General features: G+C 41.9%; 1 protein-coding gene across 4 annotated transcripts in view; it reads right to left on the bottom strand.

The window, feature by feature from the left end:
* The window catches only part of MACC1 (MET transcriptional regulator MACC1), a 187,514-nt gene extending 170,552 nt beyond the window's left edge, over positions 1-16,962 (bottom strand). For 3 of the 4 annotated variants that reach the window (XR_012320054.1, XM_073677839.1, XM_073677836.1), the window contains exon 1: positions 16,811-16,962. The gene's annotated coding sequence lies outside the window, so the exon portion shown is untranslated. The remainder of the gene's footprint in view (positions 1-16,810) is intronic. The other variant, XM_073677838.1, reaches the window with a different exon arrangement.
* Between the last annotated feature and the right edge of the window lie 2,755 nt (positions 16,963-19,717).

The following is a 19,717-nucleotide window of genomic DNA, read 5'->3' as shown; positions in this document are numbered from 1 at the left end:
CTTCAGGTGCTTCACAGGAATTTTTGGAATGTGGAAGAAAAAAAATGAACATTTAACTTTTTTCACAAAAATGTTAATTTAGACCAAATTTTTTTTATTTTTGCAGGGGTAACAGGAAAAAATGGACCCCAAAATTTGTTGTGCAATTTCCCCTGGGAACGCAGATACCCCATATGTGGGGAAAAACCACTGTTTGGGCGCATGGCAGTGCTCGGAAGGGAAGGAGCGACATTTGAATTTTCGATTGAAAATTTGCTTGAATTTATTAGCGGACGCCATGTTGCATTTGGAGAGCCCCTGACGTGCCTAAACAGTGGAAACCCCCCACAAGTGACCCCATTTTGGAAACTAGACCCTCCTTACGGAACTCATCTAGATGGGTGGTGAGCATTTCGAACCCCCAGGTGCTTCACAAATTAATCCGTAAAAATGAAAAAGTATTTTTTTTTCCACTTTTTCATTTTTACGAATCAATTTGTGAAGCACCCGGGGGATCCAAGTGCTCACTATGCATCTAGATAGGTGACTTTGGGGGTCTAGTTTCCAAAATGGGGTCACTTGTGGGGGAGCTCCAATGTTTAGGCACACAGGGGCTCTCCAAACGCAACATGGTGTCCGCTAACAATTTGAGCCGATTGTCCATTCAATTTGTTAGCGGACACCATGTCGCGTTTGGAGAGCCCCTGTGTGCCTAAACAGTGGAAATCCCCCACAAGTGACCCCATTTTGGAAACTAGACCCCTCAAGGATTTTATCAAGGGGTATAGTGAACATTTTGAACCCAGAGGTATGACACAGAATTTGAGAACATTAGGTCATCATATTGAATAAGTTGTTATTAGTCTTGAGCGTAAGTGCTCGCTACTTGAGTTTGCATTGGGTACTCAGGTATGCACCATGCGCTGCGTGTGCTCGAGTGACATGCTCGAGTCCCCGCCCGCATGTTTCACAGTTATTAGACACCTAAAAAAAAACATGCGGGGATTGCTCGTGCATGACAGGCAATCCTCGCAAAGTTTTTTTGGCCGCGAAGCATATGGGGCGGAGACTCGAGCATGTCACTCAAATACCCACGATACTCAATGCATACCAGAGCACCTGATGCAAACTCAAGTAGCGAGCACTTGTGCTCAACACTAGTCGCCATATCGTCATCTTTTTTTCTTACTTTTGAAAAAAATCCCAACCCCATCACAACCCTTACCCTAACCCTAACCCCAATCCTAGCTTTAACCCTAGCCCAACCCTAACCCTAGCCCAACCCTAACCCTAGCACAACCCTAACCCGAGAGTTTATTTTTACGCCGTTCCTCATGCGGTATAAGTGATTAGACGACTTTATTCTTCATGCCGGTGCGATTACAGCGATACCAGAATCATATGGGGTTTTTATGATTGACAGCTGTCACACACTAAAAGACGCATTTTTTTTAAAATCTGGTTTTTGCATCGCCATATTTTGAGAGCTATAATTTTTCCAGATTTTGGCAGACAGAGTCATGTGATGGCTTGTTTTTTGCGGGACAAGTTGACGTTTTTATTGGTGCCATTTTCAGGCACGTGACATTTTTTGATCGCTTTCTATTCCGATTTTTGGGAGGCAGAATAAACAAAAACCATCAATTCAGGAATTGTTTTTTTTGTTTCTTTTTTATTCTGCTCCGCATGTGGTAAAATTGATAAGGTAGCTTTATTCTTTGGGTCAGTACATTTACAGCGGTACCACATTTATATCGTTTTTCTATGTTTTGGCGCTTTTACACAATAAAAGATATTTTATAGAAAAAAATATTTTTTTGCATCGCTTTATTCTGAGAGCTATAACTTTTTGATTTTTCAGATGATGGAGCTGTATGGCGGCTTGTTTTTTGCGGGGCAAGATGACGTTTTCAGCGGCATCATTTTTATTTATATTCGTCTTTTTGATTGCGTGTTATTCCATTTTTTGTTTGGCAGTATGATGATAAAGCATTGTTTTTTGCTTCGTTTTTTTTTTTTTTTTTTTTTTTACCGTGTTCACTGAGGGAGTTAACTAGTGGGACAGTTTTATAGGTCAGGTCGTTCCAGACGCGGCGATACCTAATATTTGTACTTTTATTGCTTGTTTGCTTTTTTTTTCATAATAATATTTATTGATGGGTACATTATATTTTTATTTTTGATGGATTTTTTTTTTTTTTTTTTAAATATTTTTACAATTTTTTTTTTAAAAATTTCTGCACTTTCTGAGAGTTTTTACACTTTTTTACTTTGTCCCACTGTGGGACTTTCACTTTTTTTATTCTGATCGCCTGCATAGAATAGGGATGGAGCACCATCCCTGTGCCATGCAGGCAGTCAGCACTGCACAGTGAGAAGATTGTTTGGTCGTGCACTGCGCATGACCAAACAATGTTCCTGCTGCCTGGTGACCTGGATGTTGTCATGACGACATCGGGTCGTCATGGCAACACCCGGGAAGCCGCGGCAGACAGCGGTGGAGCCCGGAAGAGGAGGTGAGTATTGCGATCACCTCCCCTTGCCTCCGCAATGCTGAGATCGACTTCGATCTCAGCATTGCGGGGGTTAATGTGCCAGGAGCGGTGCGGGACCGCTCCCTGCACATTGTCACAGCTGACACCCGGTACTATGTGCAGGCACCCGGCGGCGATCGCGCCCACACAGCCTGTGTGCACGCGCAATCGCCATGACGTACTAATACGGGTCACGCTCTTAAGTCCCAGGGCACAGACGCGTATTAATACGTCATGGGCTGTAAAGGGGTTAAAGGAATTATCCAGGATTTTGTTTGTTTGCTTTTTTTTTAGCTTTTGCTCTAAGAGCTCACTGGCAAATACAGTGGGGAAAAAAGTATTTAGTCAGCCACTAATTGCGCAAGTTCTCCCACTTAAAAAGATGAGACAGGTCTGTAATTGACATCATAGGTAGACCTCAACTATGAGAGACAAAATGAGAAAACAAATCCTGAAAATCACATTGTCTGATTTGGAAAGAATTTTTTTTTTCAAATTTTGGTGGAAAATAAGTATTTGGTCAATTACAAAAGTTTATCTCAATACTTTGCTATATATCTTTTGTTGGCAATGACAGAAGTCAAATGTTTTCTGTAAGTCTTCACAAGGTTGGCACACACTGTTGCTGGTATATTGGCCTATTCCTCCATGCAGAGCTCCTCTAGAGCAGTGATGTTTTGGGGCTGTCGCTGGGCAACACTGACTTTCAACTCCCTACAAAGGTTTTCTATAGGGTTTAGATCTGGAGACTGGCTAGGCCACTCCAGGACCTTGAAATGCTTCTTACGAAGCCACTGCTTCATTGCCCTGGTGGTGTGCTTGGGATCATTGTCATGCTTAAAGACCCAGCCACGTTTCATCTTCAATGCCCTTGCTGATGGAAGGAGGTTTGCACTCAAAATATCACGATACATGGCCCCATTCATTCTTTCATGTACATGGATCAGTCGTCCTGGTCCCTTGGCAGAGAAACAGCCCCAAAGCATGATGTTGCCACCCCCATGCTTCACAGTAGGTGTGGTGTTCTTTGGATGCAACTCAGCATTCTTTCTCCTCCAAACACGACGAGTTGTGTTTCTACCAAACAGTTCTACTTTGGTTTCATCTGACCATATGACATTCTACCAATACTATTCTGGATCATCCAAATGCTCTCTAGCAAACTTCAGACGGGTCCGGACATGTAATGGCTTAAGCAGGGGGACACGTCTGGCACTGCAGGATCTGAGTCCCTAGCGGCGTAGTGTGTTACTGATGGTATCCTGTGTATCATTGGTCCCAGCTCTCTGAAGGTCATTCACTAGGTCCACCGTGTGGTTCTGGGATTTTTGGTCACCGTTCTTGAGATCATTTTGACCCCACGGGGTGAGATCTTGTGTGGAGCCCCAGATCGAGGGAGATTAGCAGTAGTCTTGTATGTCTTCCATTTTCTAATTATTGCATTCACAGTTGATTTCTTCACACCAAGCTGCTTGCCTATTGCAGATTCTGTCTTCCCAGCCTGGTGCAGGGCTACAATTTTGTTTCTGGTGTCCTTCGACAGCTATTTGGTCTTCACCATAGTGCAGTTTGGAGTGTGACTGTTTGAGGTTGCGGACAGCTGTCTTTTATACGGATAACAAGTTCAAACAGGTGCCAGTACTACAGGTAATGAGTGGAGGACAGAGGAGCCTCTTAAAGAAGTAGTTACAGGTCTGTGAGAGCCAGAAATCTTGCTTGTTTGTAATTGACCAAATACTTATTTTCCACCAAAATTTGAAAAAAAATTTCTTTCCAAATCAGACAATGTGATTTTCAGGATTTGTTTTCTCATTTTGTCTCTCATAGGTGAGGTCTACCTATCAATTAGAGGCCTCTCTCATCTTTTTCAGTGGGAGAACTTGCACAATTGGTGGCTGACTAAATACTTTTTTTCCCCATTGTAGTTGTTAATCTATTCTGTTCCTTCACAATCTGTTCTGGCTCCTGCTGGCGATTCTTTTGCTTCTGATGACATCACATTGACAGAGCACTAGCACTAGCACTAGCATGTCATCAGTAGCTACACCCCATGGATTGAGCAGTTCATAAGAGAAAGAGCTGCTCTCTTGACATGAAGTCAAATGAAGCTGGAAAATTGCTGCCTAAACTGGAACAGATCGTCACAGGGCGGAACAGGTGGGTAATTAGCAATTATATGCCTGTAAGTTCTTAGCCCAATAGCAAAATAACCTCTAGCTATTATTAACTTGTATATGGATGTATTAACAGAATAATCTTTCATCAAAAAAACACATGTTCAACCATCAATCTACTTCTATCTAACATATATGGCCACGTAACCCATAAGTTACTCATGTAGCAATATGCTTCAAGGATTTTTGTGCTATTAGAATTAAAAAAGGAAAGGTATACAATAAAATCAGTCAGTGGCAGGTATGGTGCTTGTTCCCATTTTCCAGGCAACGACAGATTTCTTTCAACTCGTCAAAAAAATAAACCTGGAAAAAAGCAATATAGCACATAGGTATAAAGACATATTTAGTTGCTAATCATTAAGCTATAGCATTAAAGAGGACCTGTCAACACCACCAAATTACCAGTTTTTGCTGTTACTTTATTCTTGTTGTTCCCCCGAGTATTCTGTTTTTGTGTTTTTTAAATCCATTGTATGATTCAGAGATATTGGCCTTTTAATTTACTGCTCATTTTTATGGACTTTACAAAAGGGGCGACATTGCTCACACGTCAACATTGCAGAGCAGCGGAAAGACACGTCCCTAGAGAACAAAAAAAAATAAAAATTTGACCTGGTGACAGGTCCTATTTTAAAGAGTAATATTTTAATCTTATAAAGCTTCATCATTTCCTACAGTAAAGTACCAGTAAATGCGTAACAGATTTATTGGTACATAATATAAAGGCGGGTTGGGGCATACCAGGTTTTCCCCCCGACTGATGATGTCAGGAGATAGTAGGATTGAACAGTTTAAATTCATTTTCTTTACATTGGACAAAACTTTCTTCCCTCTTCCCATTAAGAAGAAATGAATACTGGACCAGACCGAGTGAAGCATTCACATGTATGGGGAGCTGGTAGAGGTAGACATTTTGTAAATGACCGACAGCCACCCAAGGTGTATGTGCTCAACCTCTTAGGCAACGTTCACACAGAGCTTATAAGGAGATACTTGGCAGAGGATCGGCTCTAATGTCCTCCTCAAAAATGCATGGAAAATTCTAACCAATTCATTTTATGGGAAAGCTACTTTGCTGTTTATTTGAACAGCTTTTGAGCGCTTTTTTTCCTGAACAGGTTTTAAAAAATTACACGTGTAAAAAAGAAAGTGTATGTCACTTCTTTGAAGTCTTGAAAATATTCTTAGGGTATGTGCACACTAAGAGCAATTTAGCAAGAATTCTGTCATAAATTTCTATGAAAAGTCTCCATGGGGTAACATTTCTCCTTGTGGAGAGTGACACATTAAGCATGTCAAAGTGAGGAGACTTCTAAACTGCAATGCTCCTCTGGGAAATATATTGTCTCTTCAGAGAGGAAGAGAACTAAAAGTCTAGTGCCACCTATAGGAAGTAGCTATCTTATAAGTCAATATTGACTCTCCAACGAGCCTTGTCACATGACTTAGGATAAGAGACAGAACCAAACTCGAAGAGTCAATATTAACTTTAAGGATTGCTAATTCCTATAGGTGGCACTAGAGTTGTAGTTCTCTTCCTTTCTGAATTGACAATTTGCAAATTTCCCAGAGGAGCATTGCGTCTTAACAGTCTCCTCACCTTGAGATGCTTAACATGTCACTCTCTGCATTGAGAAATGTTACCCTTTGGATTGGCTGAGATTTTGGTTTTGGCTATTATCCAAAGTCATGTGACAAGACTCGTTGGAGAGTCAATATTGACTTTTAGGATTGCTACTTCCTATAGGCAGCACTAAAGTCCTAGTCTCTTCCTTTCAGTAGAGACAATTTGCATATGAAAAGACTCAAAATGTTGTCGCAATTTGAAGTTTCGGCAACATTTTGCCACTTTTGGCATTTTTACATCAGTTTCTCCCAGCTCCACCAAAACTGGACAGGGAGGCAGAGCAGCCATGAGACCATAGCTCATCTAATTCATGGCGAACTGTTCCTCAAGCCAGAAACCTTAGCGGCGCACACCACTCGTCAGACACTCCTGATGCATGACCGACGGCAAAGCCGCTTCATTAAGCTCCACAAGTATGTACTTTCAGCCAGCACTGATAACAGCTGATCGGCCGAGGTGCCGGATGTTGGACCCCGGCCAATCAGACATTGACGCCCTATCCTAAAGATAGTGCATCAGTGTAAAAGTATGGACAACCTCTTTAAATCAACTTCCAGCATTTTCCTTAAGTGGCTTTGCCTGGGAACACCTCAAAAACTTTGTGAGAACATAGCCTAACTGTACCTCTGTATTTCTCCAGTTACATACAGAAAATTGGTATGCTTTATACTGTATAAAGAGAGATATTCTCTACTAAAGGCATTAGATGTATAAACACCAGATTGTCCTAGCATCCCTATAAATAGCTCTGCCATAATACTAACCCTTAGAGTTTGACTGACTGATCTGAAAAATACCAAACTTTGATGTCAGACTTCTTTCATGTTTGCACTAAGGAATAAGTCCATGAAGTATAAGTTTCTTCACTGCATAGAGTACACGTGATGAGTATGTGTATACAATACCGTGACAGCAACATCACAATCGAGAACAGAGAAAACAATAAGGAAACCTTCAACATTAACATATCCATACTTGAATAGCACAAAAAAACAACTGTAGGCTAGGTTTGCATCCTGTTTTGGCATCACATTAAGGGCGTAGTCAGAAGGCTTTGTAAATGAAACAGAGATTGGAACGCAGTGCACGGACTGGCCGGCTGCTCTCCCGACCTGAGCGTGATAGCTGCATGTATTTCTATTCAGCTGTCACGCTCGGGTCCAATCTCAGTCTGATTTATACAGCCATCTGACTCCATCCTTAGCAGTACAGTTTGACATGTAAGCCCCAGATGTATACAACTGGAGTATACAGGCTTTCTTGGCATATAGGCCAAAAAAATACTCTTGATACACACTTGACAAATATTATTCTGTAGACATTTTAGAGCTATGTGTTGGGAATTTAAAAGGTTTATTTCATGTTCTTATTTCTGGAGAGTACCTTTCTCCAGCTTCTTGGCTTTCTGCTTGCCAAGGGCCAATGTACTCCTGACTGATAGTTCGATGGCCAGAAAAGTGCCCAGCTTTGGCTGTGCTACACCAAATGAGCAGTGTGGCAATGAAAGTTGGTCCAGATCAAGCAATTTGGCCAACTGCAGAGCCATGTTCAGAAGCTCTATATTACTTGGCTTCTAAAGAGGTTGCCCACTATTTAGACAACTCCTTCCTTAAATGCTGTATTCCTCTATTTAAAATGAAACAAAATAGATACTCAAGTCCCATATTGGCACCATTACAGCTAGGTTGCCACGGGCCTGTTGGTGTTCATGTGATATTATTTTGCCACCTAAGCGCTGCAGCCAATCAGCAAACACTAATGGGCTGCCTTGCACACATGGCATAACAATGTCACATGAACACGGCCAGACCTAAATTGCTGGGACAGCGCCTATGCAGGAGGGGAGTATCTGTTTTTAGTTATTTTTTTAATGGGCAAATACAATATTTAAGAATGGGTTGCCGAAGTAGGGAACAACCACTTTAACCACTGTGCTCTTTGGATAAGAGGCTAACCACTGCTGAAATACTGCAGAGGTGGCCAGTAACCTAGGCAATGAGCTGTAAGCTGTAAAACTAAAAATACCTTCATTCCTGAGAACAAAGAGGATTTTAAACAACAAGTAAATTGCAAACTGCTTGTTTTCATAGGCATTTGGAAGATGTACCCAAGATGTTGAGACAACCCCTTTAATGCTCATATACAGTATGAGTCTAGCTTAACAGGCAAAAACTTTAATTAGAGCAAAATAGAAAAAGAGGATGATTTTCATTCCCTTTATCTTTCTATTTCTATAATATTTTTTGCTTTTTACAAACATACCTTTATAAATGGGCAATGGGGAGAATGGATGGGAAATTTCTGGTATCTCGGTGTACCATATTGGGCTAACATATTATTTTGCAGGCTGCCAACTATAAATATATCCTGGAAGCCCTACAAATCTACGTTCCTAACAATGCTTGCTTTATCAGAGAGCACTCTTCATTGATTGTGACCAGGACTAGTGCTTTATCCAGCTAACAGTGGTGAGAATTGCATATCCATTTTCGCAAATTACATAAATCACATTATTTTTTATGCTCGTCACCAAGAGGCTTGTACATTTTTCTAGCCAGAGTTCTACTTCCCTACAAAAACTTGCTATAATTACTGCAAATGGTTTTCCACCTGAGGTCACATTCAGAATTCTAATTTTTACATCCATGTAATTTCATGGATAGAACACATAACTATTAGGCTACGTTCCCATGATGAGTTTTTGATGTTTCAGATTTTCCCCATCATTTCTGAATCCATTAAGTAAATTAGCTTACTTGAATTTTTTCGAAAATATGCAGTGTAAAAAAACTCACCAAAAACTCATTGTGGGAACATAGACTTATTTAGTGTTGAGCGAGTATGTTCTATTAACCCTTTTGGCGAGTATGCTCGGGCCGAGCTCCGAGTATTTACAGCTGCTCGGTGATTAGGTTAAATCGCTCCCGTGTGCATGATTTGCAACTGTTTGACAGCTTTATTACATGGGAGGAATGTCTATTTCTTACACATTCCTCACATGTAATAAAGCTGTCAAACAGTTGCAAATCATGCACACAGGAGCGATTTAACCTTATCACCGAGCAGCTGGAAATACTCGGAGCTCGGCCCGAGCATACTCGGACAGAACATACTCGCTCAACCCTACTTATAGTCTATCTGGCTGCTCATATTTCCATATTAACCCCACAGAAATTTAGACATGTCTATTTTTGATCCGAGTCACTGACCAATCCCGCCCATTCAGATCAATGGGTCCTTAAAAAATAGACAGCATATGGGAAAAAAAAACAGATGCCACATTGATGGTAAAAATGGATACACAAACTAAGACACATGTACCGGAGACACTGACAAACGCAAACCCATTCAAATAAATGGGTCTGTGCACATGTCAGTATATTTTCACTGACCGTGGGTCCGTGTGATCCACACGTAGATATGTCCATTTTTGGACGACAGCATTGATCACATGCACATTGAACCATTCAAGTCAATGGGTCCGAGTAAACACGTGCTGCACATGAATGCAATCCGTGTGACATGTACCGGCGCCTGGGAATCAGAGATACAGTTAGTGCTCCTCCCAATTGCCAGGTGCTGAACGGTCCATTAGAGATCAGAGTCCAAACCCACCAGAATAGGATCTTCTTGCACACTGAAAAAAAGATTGGACCAAAATCATACATTGATTTAATGCCTCTAGGCAAAAAAAAAAAAAATATATATATATATATATAATTCTGCCTGGAAAAGGGCTAAACATTTAAAAAATGCTGAACATCTGCACAGCAATGTAAAATGACTTGCTGTGCATGTGTTCTGTCTTCTGTCACTTTTTCTTAACTGCTTCAAGCTTTGACAGCCGTGAAGTGGCTAAAAGAAGTGACTGGTCCATTCCTCTAGCAACTTCCACATGAAAGTCGCCACTATTTTATATATAGAATATAAATAAAGACTCCGGCGGCCACCGCAAAAGAAGTTTGAAAAAACTCTTCAGAAAGAATCTGAATAATTTTTCTTGAAGTGTCTTCCTTTAGCAAAAATGATGTAGGTATGCTGGTCTCTAAACTTCTTATTAGAAAACCACATGTACGGTATTTAAAAAAAAAGTATTTCCCTGCAGATTGGCGCGATGGCTGCACATAACCACCATTTGATTTTTTTCTTTCCTGATAGGTTCACTTTAAAAGCACAGACGTCGCTCAAACAGTTCCAAATTGTCTGTTAGAACCTTGCTCTTAGGTTTTTTCTATTGCTGGTCACATGACCTGGTTGGCCTATTTAGTCCTGCTCCGCCCTTCTGGCTTTGCTGGACTTCATTGTATTACTACTCTTTAGCTAGCCGGTGCTCAGTTTCTAACTCTGTTAGTTTTCTTGGTCTTCGGACCTCTGTGTTCTATTTATATTGTTTGTTCATCTGTCTGCTACTATTTCTGTTAGGAGGTGTCCATTTTGCTCCCAGTCCCTAGTACTTGTAGGGATTCCTTCCCCACATCTATAGGTCTCCGTACAGACTAGCTGAGGACTTTAGCAGGTCTGATCGCAGGATCAGGTCCCCTGTTACATCGTAGGGATCAAGCTGAGTTCTATCGTAGGGACAGATCTCCTCTCTTTCCTTAGCTCTGGTAGCAGAACATAACAGTAAGTCCAGCCTGCAAATTCCCTAAGGAAAGATTTTTCTGTTCCATCATGGTGTCGGTTCAGGATTCGGCTAAACGCCTGCAGGGACTCTCTCTGGAGGTGGCCGAGCTCCATCAGCACGTGAGTAACTGTTCTGGAGCACATTTCTTGGAGCCTAAGGTACGTTTGCCTGATTTATTTTTTGGTGAACACCAAGAATTTTTTTCATTTAAAAATGCTTGCTTATTGTATTTTCGTTTGAGACCCAGGTCCTCTGGGGATGAATCCCAGCGCGTAGGGTTCATAATGTCACTTTTGCGCAAAGAGCCTCAGGAGTGGGCCTTTTCTTTGCTACCTAGTGATACATGCCTTAGATCAGTGGATAGTTTTTTTTCTGCTTTGGGGCTATTATATGATGATCCTGACCGTGTCTCATCTGCTGAGACTGAGTTGAGACGTTTGAGACAGGGATCAGGTAATGTGGAAAAATATTGTACTCATTTCCGTCGGTGGTCTACTCAAATAGGGTGGAACGATTCTGCTCTGAAGAGTCTGTTTCTGGCAGGGCTTAGTGAAAGGGTTAAAGACCTGCTAATTGCTTATCCCACACCTGAAGATTTGCAACAGGCTATGCAATTAGCTATACGGGTGGATAGGAGACTGCGTGCAAGGGTTAATGAGAGCAAATCCTCTGCTATGTCAGTTTCTGGTCATATGAATGTGTGTACTAACAGTGGGGAGCCGATGGAGATTGGAGCGATGGCACCTCGCTCTCAAGAAAAAGACCGCAGATTTTCTGAAGGTTTGTGTTTCTATTGCGGAAATTCTGGTCATTTCATTAAAAGCTGTGTGTTTCGTATGAAGAAAGAAAAAAAAATGGTCAGTCATGCCCGTATTGCCTGTTTAAATTCCAAGGGTGTATTTTTAGCTGCTTCCACTATTGCTCAGGAAAAATTAATGGAATTTCGGGTGTTTGTCGATTGTAGGTCTACTCTGAATGTAATTGATGGGGAATTCTTGGAAAAACTCAATTTAAAACCCGAACCTTTGTCATCCCCCATTGCTGTGGTTTCTGTGGATGGCTCTCCTTTGAAGAATGTTACTCTCAAGGTCTGTGAATTTCCCCTCACTATTAATGGTGTTCACCATGAGAAATTGGATTTGGTAGTTTTGAATAACTTGCCTTCTCCGGTGGTGTTGGGATTGCCCTGGTTAAAATTGCACAATCCTGTACTGGATTGGTCTACCAATGAAATTAAATCCTGGAGCCATAAATGTTATGACAAGTGTTGTAACGGGCGTATTGCAGCTGTGGATAGGGGGGAATTGCCTGTTCCTATTCAGGATTTTTGGAGAGTTTTTTCTGAGAAGGAATCGCAGGTTTTGCCTCCCCATAGAGACTATGATTGTACTATTGAATTTGTCCCTGGAGCGACTCTTCCTAAAAGTCGTTTATTTAACCTTACTATTCCTGAGAGAAAGGCTTTGGAGGAATATATACAGACAAGTTTGGCCGCCGGTCACATTAGGCCCTCTAAGTCTCCTGTGGCGGTTGGATTTTTTTTTGTAAAAAAAAAAGGACGGCGGTTTACGTCCTTGTCTGGATTTTCGTGAGATTAACAAAATTACTGTACGCAATCCTTACCCACTGCCATTGATTCCTGATCTGTTTAACCAGTTAGTGGGGGCCAAGTGGTTCTCTAAAATTGACCTTCAGGGGGCATACAATCTGTTGCGCATGAAGGAGGGTGACGAATGGAAGACTGCTTTTAACACTCCTGTGGGTCATTTTGAGAATTTGGTTATGCCTTTTGGTCTTACTAATGCTCCTGCATTTTTTCAGAATCTTATTAATGACATTCTTAGACCTTTGATCGGCAAAAATGTGGTTGTGTATTTGGATGACATTTTGATCTATTCGCCGGATCTGGAATCTCATTGGCGGAGCGTACGTGAAGTATTACAGTTATTAATTGACAATTCGCTTTTTGCTAAGCTGGAGAAATGTGAGTTCGCTGTACAGAGAATTAGTTTTTTGGGCTACATTATCTCCAGCGAAGGTTTTGAGATGGACCCGGTGAAAGTTCAAGCTGTGCAGGAATGGCCTAGGCCTATTGGTTTGAAATCGATACAGAGGTTTTTGGGTTTCGCCAATTATTATAGAAAATTCATTAAAAATGTTTCTATTATTGTCAAACCTCTGACCGATCTCACCAGGAAAGGTGCTGATGCGGTTCAGTGGACTGCTGAGGCCATTGAAGCTTTTGTGTATCTCAAGGAGAGGTTCACCTCTGCTCCCATCCTTATGCAGCCTGATGTGACTAAGCCGTTTTTGGTTGAGGTTGATGCTTCCTCTGTGGGGGTTGGCGCAGTATTGTCTCAGGATAACGGGGATGGAGTACATCCCTGTGCCTTTTTTTCAAAAAATTTTTCGGAGACTGAACTGAATTACGATATTGGTAATCGGGAATTATTGGCTATTAAACTCGCATTTGAACACTGGCGCCACCTCTTGGAAGGTGCTGAATTTCCCGTTCAGGTTTTTACGGATCATAAAAATCTGATATATCTTGATGCTGCCAAGCGCCTGAATGCCCGTCAGGCTAGGTGGGCACTGTTTTTCTCGCGGTTTAATTTTTCCGTTACTTAAATCCCAGGTACTAAGAATGTTAAGGCGGACGCCTTGTCTCGCAGTTTTTCTCCCATAGTCGGTGCTGAGAAAGAGGAGAACATTTTACAAGAAGGTGTTGTGATTGCTGCTTTGGACTCCATTTTGGAAGATGAGATTCTTAAAGCACAGGAGAATGCCCCATCTAACACTCACCATGGGAGGTTGTTTGTGCCTGGGACCTTTAGGAGAGATTTGTTTGTTGAGTGTCACGAATCTCAGTTGGCAGGTCATCCCGGAATCTCTGAGACCAAGAGACTGGTGGGTCGCAGTTTTTGGTGGCCTGGATGGCAGAAGGAAGTCATTAAGTGGGTGCGTCAATGTACTATATGTGCTAGATCTAAGTCCTCACATACTCCTGCTGCGGGGTTGCTTTGCCCTCTGGAGGTTCCCAGTGCTCCTTGGACACATCTGGCTATGGACTTTATAACTGACCTTCCCCCCTCTGAGGGTTTTACTGTCATCTGGGTGGTCGTGGACCGTTTTAGCAAGATGTGTCACTTGGTTCCCTTCGTCAAACTGCCCTGCACTAAGACTCTCGCTAAGGCCTTTGTCAAGGAAGTTGTCAGACTTCATGGCATTCCTACTGACATTGTTTCTGATAGGGGACCTCAGTTCGTGGCTCGTTTTTGGCGTGCCTTTTGTGACAGATTGGGAGTTCATTTGTCGTTCTCATCCGGATATCATCCTGAATCTAATGGCCAGACAGAAAGGAAAAACCAGGATGTTGAGCAGTTCTTGCGTTGTTTTGTGGCAGACAATCAAGAGGGGTGGTCTGAGTTTCTGCCACTTGCTGAATTTGCTTTGAACAATCATACATCTTCTTCTGCTGGTTGTTCGCCTTTTTTTTGTTGTTCTGGGAGACATCCGTCGTTTGGGTCGTTCTCCAAGTTGGTATCTGCCGTGCCTGAGGAGGAGAATTTTTCCGGCGATTTGGAGAGAGTTTGGACGGATGTGCGTGGTAATCTTCAGGAGGCTAACAGAAAATCTAAAGACTACTTTGATAGGAAACGACAGGAGGTTTTGTTCGCTGTTGGTGACATGGTTTGGTTGTCCTCTAGGAATCTGCGGTTGAGGATTCCTTCTAAGAAATTGGGTCCCAAGTTTGTAGGGCCCTTTAAGGTGCTTCAGGTTGTCAACCAATCTGCTGTTAGGTTGGAGGTTCCTACCTCCTGGAGAATTAATCCGGTGTTTCATGTCTCTCTGTTGAAAAAAGCTGTTGTGTCGGATTGTGACGCCTCTGAATCTGTTCCTCCGGTGGTGGAGGACGGGGAATATGAAATTTCTCGCATCCTTAATTCTAGACGGTATAGAGGTAGTTTGCAGTATCTCGTGGCCTGGAAAGGTTTCGGACCCGAGGATAACTCATGGGTGAGGTCGGATGATGTTTCCGCGTCCAGACTTCTCAGAGCGTTTCACAGGAGATTTCCTGATAAGCCTGGTCCTAGGGGATCCGGAGGATCCTCTTAGAAGGAGGGGTACTGTTAGAACCTTGCTCTTAGGTTTTTTCTATTGCTGGTCACATGACCTTGTTGGCCTATTTAGTCCTGCTCCGCCCTTCTGGCTTTGCTGGACTTCATTGTATTACTACTCTTTAGCTAGCCGGTGCTCAGTTTCTAACTCTGTTAGTTTTCTTGGTCTTCGGACCTCTGTGTTCTATTTATATTGTTTGTTCGTCTGTCTGCTACTATTTCTGTTAGGAGGTGTCCATTTTGCTCCCAGTCCCTAGTACTTGTAGGGATTCCTTCCCCACATCTATAGGTCTCCGTACAGACTAGCTGAGGACTTTAGCAGGTCTGATCGCAGGATCAGGTTCCCTGTTACATCGTAGGGATCAAGCTGAGTTCTATCGTAGGGACAGATCTCCTCTCTTTCCTTAGCTCTGGTAGCAGAACCTAACATTGTCTTCCACCAAGTATGGTCTACCGTACTCCTGAGATAGAATAGAAATTAACCCTGTAACGTGCATGATTTTTTTCAGCTAGATCAGCTAAACCCCATAATGATCTACAGGTGATTGTACCAATACTCGTAATATTACATTGTTCATCTACATAAATATCAATCAATTGTGGTCATTTCATCCTAGAACAAGCTGATACCAAGTCACCCGATGGCCTCTCCCAGAGACACTTTTTTACCCTTTCAAACAAGATGTATTTGTGACGCTATTATGAATCATCAAAGCTGTGAGGATAATATGACTTTCTTCCTGCCATAATCAGCCAGCGTCAATGTGTGACTTTTACCAGCCTCTACAAACCTTAGAGTCTTCAAACATACTAGAAAATGGCACCAATAATGGGACATTTATCCTGGAGAACTTGATTTAAAAAAAAAAACCTGTGTCACATAATTAAAACTTCAGTAGCTTCTTATTCATTTTCTTTAAACAAGTATACAACATACAGAGCAAAGAACAATGGAGGCAATTGGCGGTGATAGAAAATTGTGCTGGTCTTATACATCATTTTATTAATAACACAGAGTTGCTTTATATATACATACATGCCGTGGCTTATGGTGGCCAACTGTTGAGGTGTTCGACTATTTTAGTGTAGTCTGAACATGATAATAATAATAAGTAGTAAAAGTAGTAAAAAAAACTTTAGCAAATATATTTTGTAACGTTTTTGACTTTTAGATTAATGTCACTCTTATAAATGCAATGACATAAAAAAAAACTGGCATAATTACACAAATCAATATGCCAAAACCAGGATTGGAACAATCAGAGGAAAGTATAACAGTATAATAATAATGTCACCACTTCTGAATTTTTCACCCACTCCTGATTTTGGCTTACACATACTGATGTAAAATACTGACCGTGTGAATGTGGCCTTAATGTCCTATATAGCCACCATCAGCATATAGTCTATTGCTAAGAATAAGATGAATGTTTCTGAGTTTATAGTACAACTGAATAGTCAAATAAATAGTAATAAAATATATTTTGATATTCAAAGAATCCAAAAAGTCACCGGGGACACATTGTATGAGAGATTTTATCAACCGGAGCTTTTTCTGTAGTGAGGGACGGACAGCAATCCTGGTCTACATACACCGCAGCTTCCAAGTCTTCTCATTCAAAGTCCTCCTAACACAACCATCTACTCCACACTAATATATATGGGCTCAGTGGATATATATATCAACTTTAGAATTTTTCATTAGTTGTGCAGACTTCTGAGAATCTAGCAGTATCAGAAAACCATCTTACCTTGTACAGAAGTTCAGCTCAGATGAGGAGATTTCATGATATTCCTCTCATGCTCTATTACTCCTGTTTGTTTACCTAGTCAAGCAGTTAACTTCAGAGTAATGATTACCTTGTTGAGCAAGACTAGGCAAACTCAGACACACCTTACCCTATCCCTGCTGGCTGACATACCAGAGCGCAGGGTCTGCTGGGACTTGAAGTTTTCCTTTGTGTACTTTCAGGCCCTCTGATAGAGAAAAAGACTCATTACCCAAAATTCTCATCTGCCTACCTGTGTGATTACCTGAAACCAAGGAAGGAGTTTCGGTTGAAGGAGGTAGCAGACAAAAAATTGAAAACTCTTACTTGTAAGGTATCATGCTTATATGGCAGGAAGAGTAGCTAATACGTTTCGTAACAGTCTACAACATAGTGTTGTACTTTATATGTATATATATATATATATATATATATATATATATATATATATATACAGTACAGACCAAAAGCTTGGACACACCTTCACATTTAAAGATTTTTCTGTATTTTCATGACTATGAAAATTGTACATTCACACTGAAGGCATCAAAACTATGAATTAACACATGTGGAATTATATACATAACAAAAAAGTGTGAAACAACTGAAAATATGTCTTATATTCTAGGTTCTTCAAAGTAGCCACCTTTTGCTTTGATGACTGCTTTGCACACTCTTGGCATTCTCTTGATGAGCTTCAAGACTTAGTCACCGGAAATGGTCTTCCAACAATCTTGAAGGAGTTCCCAGAGATGCTTAGCACTTGTTGGCCCTTTTGCCTTCACTCTGCGGTCCAGCTCACCTCAAACCATCTCGATTGGGTTCAGGTCTGGTGACTGTGGAGGCCAGGTCATCTGGCGTAGCACCCCATCACTCTCCCTCTTGGTCATATAGCCCTTACACAGCCTGGAGGTGTATTTGGGGTCATTGTCCTGTTGAAAAATAAATGATGGTCCAACTAAACGCAAACCGGATGGAATAGCATGCCGCTGCAAGATGGTGCTGTAGCCATGCTGGTTCAGTATGCCTTCAACTTTGAATAAATCCCCAACAGTGTCACCAGCAAATCACCCCCACACCATCACACCTCCTCCTCCATGCTTCACGGTGGGAACCAGGCATATAGAGTCCATCCGTTCACCTTTTCTGCGTCGCACAAAGTCACAGTGGTTGGAACCAAAGATCTTAAATTTGGACTCATCAGACCAAAGCACAGATTTCCACTGGTCTAATGTCCATTCCTTGTGTTCTTTAGCCCAAACAAGTCTCTTCTGCTTGTTGCCTGTCCTTAGCAGTGGTTTCCTAGCAGCTATTTTACCATGAAGGACTGCTGCACAAAGTCTCCTCTTAACAGTTGTTGTAGAGATGTGTCTGCTGCTAGAACTCTGTGTGACATTGACCTGGTCTCTAATCTGAGCTGCTGTTAACCTGCGATTTCTGAGGCTTGTGACTCGGATAAACTTATCCTCAGAAGCAGAGGTGACTCTTGGTCTTCCTTTCCTGGGACGGTCCTCATGTGAGCCAGTTTCTTTGTAGCGCTTGATGGTTTTTGCAACTGCACTTGCGGACACTTTCAAAGTTTTCCCAATTTTTCGGACTGACTGACCTTCATTTCTTAAAGTAATGATGACCACTCGTTTTTCTTTACTTAGCTGCTTTTTTCTTGCCATAATACAAATTCTAACAGTCTATTCAGTAGGACTATCAGCTGTGTATCCACCTGACTTCTGCACAACACAACTGATGGTCCCAACCCCATTTATAAGGCAAGAAATCCCACTTATTAAACCTGACAGGGCACACCAGTGAAGTGAAAACCCTTTCCGGTGACTACCACTTGAAGCTCATCAAGAGAATGCCAAGAGTGTGCAAAGCAGTCATCAAAGCACAAGGTGGCTACTTTGAAGAACCTAGAATAAAAGACATATTTTCAGTTGTTTCACACTTTTTTGTTAAGTATATAATTCCACATGTGTTAATTCATAGTTTTGATGCCTTCAGTGTGAATGTACAATTTTCAAAGTCATGAAAATACAGAAAAATCTTTAAATGAGAAGGTGTGTCCAAACTTTTGGTCTGTACTGTATATACGCTGCTCAAAAAAATCAAGGGAACTCTTAAACAACAGAATATAACTCAAAGTATATCAAACTTCTGTGAAATCAAACTGTCCACTTAGGAAGCAACACTGACTGACAATCAATTTCACATGCTGTTGTGCAAATGGAATCGACAATAGATGGAAATTATTGGCAATTATCAAGACACCCTCAATAAAGGAGTGCTTCTGCAGGTGGGGACCACAGACCACTTCTCAGTACCAATGCTTTCTGGCTGATGTTTTGGTCACTTTTGAATGTTGGTTGTGCTTTCACACTCGTGGTAGCATGAGACGGACTCTACAACCCACAGAAGTTGCTCAGGTAGTGCAGCTTATTCAGGATGGCACATCAATGCGAGCTGTGGCAAGAAGGTTTGCTGTGTCTGTCAGAGTAGTGTCCAGAGACTGGAGGCGCTACCAGGAGACAGACCAGTGCACCAGGAGACGTGGAGGGGGCTGTAGGAGGGCAGCAACCCAGCAGCAGGACCGCTACCTCCGCCTTTGTGCAAGGAGGAACAGGAGGAGCACTGCCAGAGCCCTGCATAATGTCCTCCAGCAGGCCACAAATGTGCATGTGACTCGCCCCCTGGGCCGTGGGGCACCCGGAACCGGGCTTCAGTGCGATGATGGGGGTAGTAGTGGCAACCCAATCCCGTGGCTCAGGGTGGTCAGACCAAATGCTGTGGCAGTCTATTTGTAGAGTTGTGAATGTCCGACTACCCCTACCAGGGGCTGCAGCTGTCTCTAATGACCACGGCCTCTTTCATTTCTCTCAGCATGCCCTTTGC

Source organism: Phyllobates terribilis, unplaced genomic scaffold, assembly GCF_046119375.1.
Source record: "Phyllobates terribilis strain yellow unplaced genomic scaffold, ASM4611937v1 Scaffold_4__5_contigs__length_816908805, whole genome shotgun sequence".
Lineage (NCBI taxonomy): Eukaryota > Metazoa > Chordata > Amphibia > Anura > Dendrobatidae > Phyllobates > Phyllobates terribilis.
This window is presented reverse-complemented; position numbering and strand designations above follow the sequence as displayed.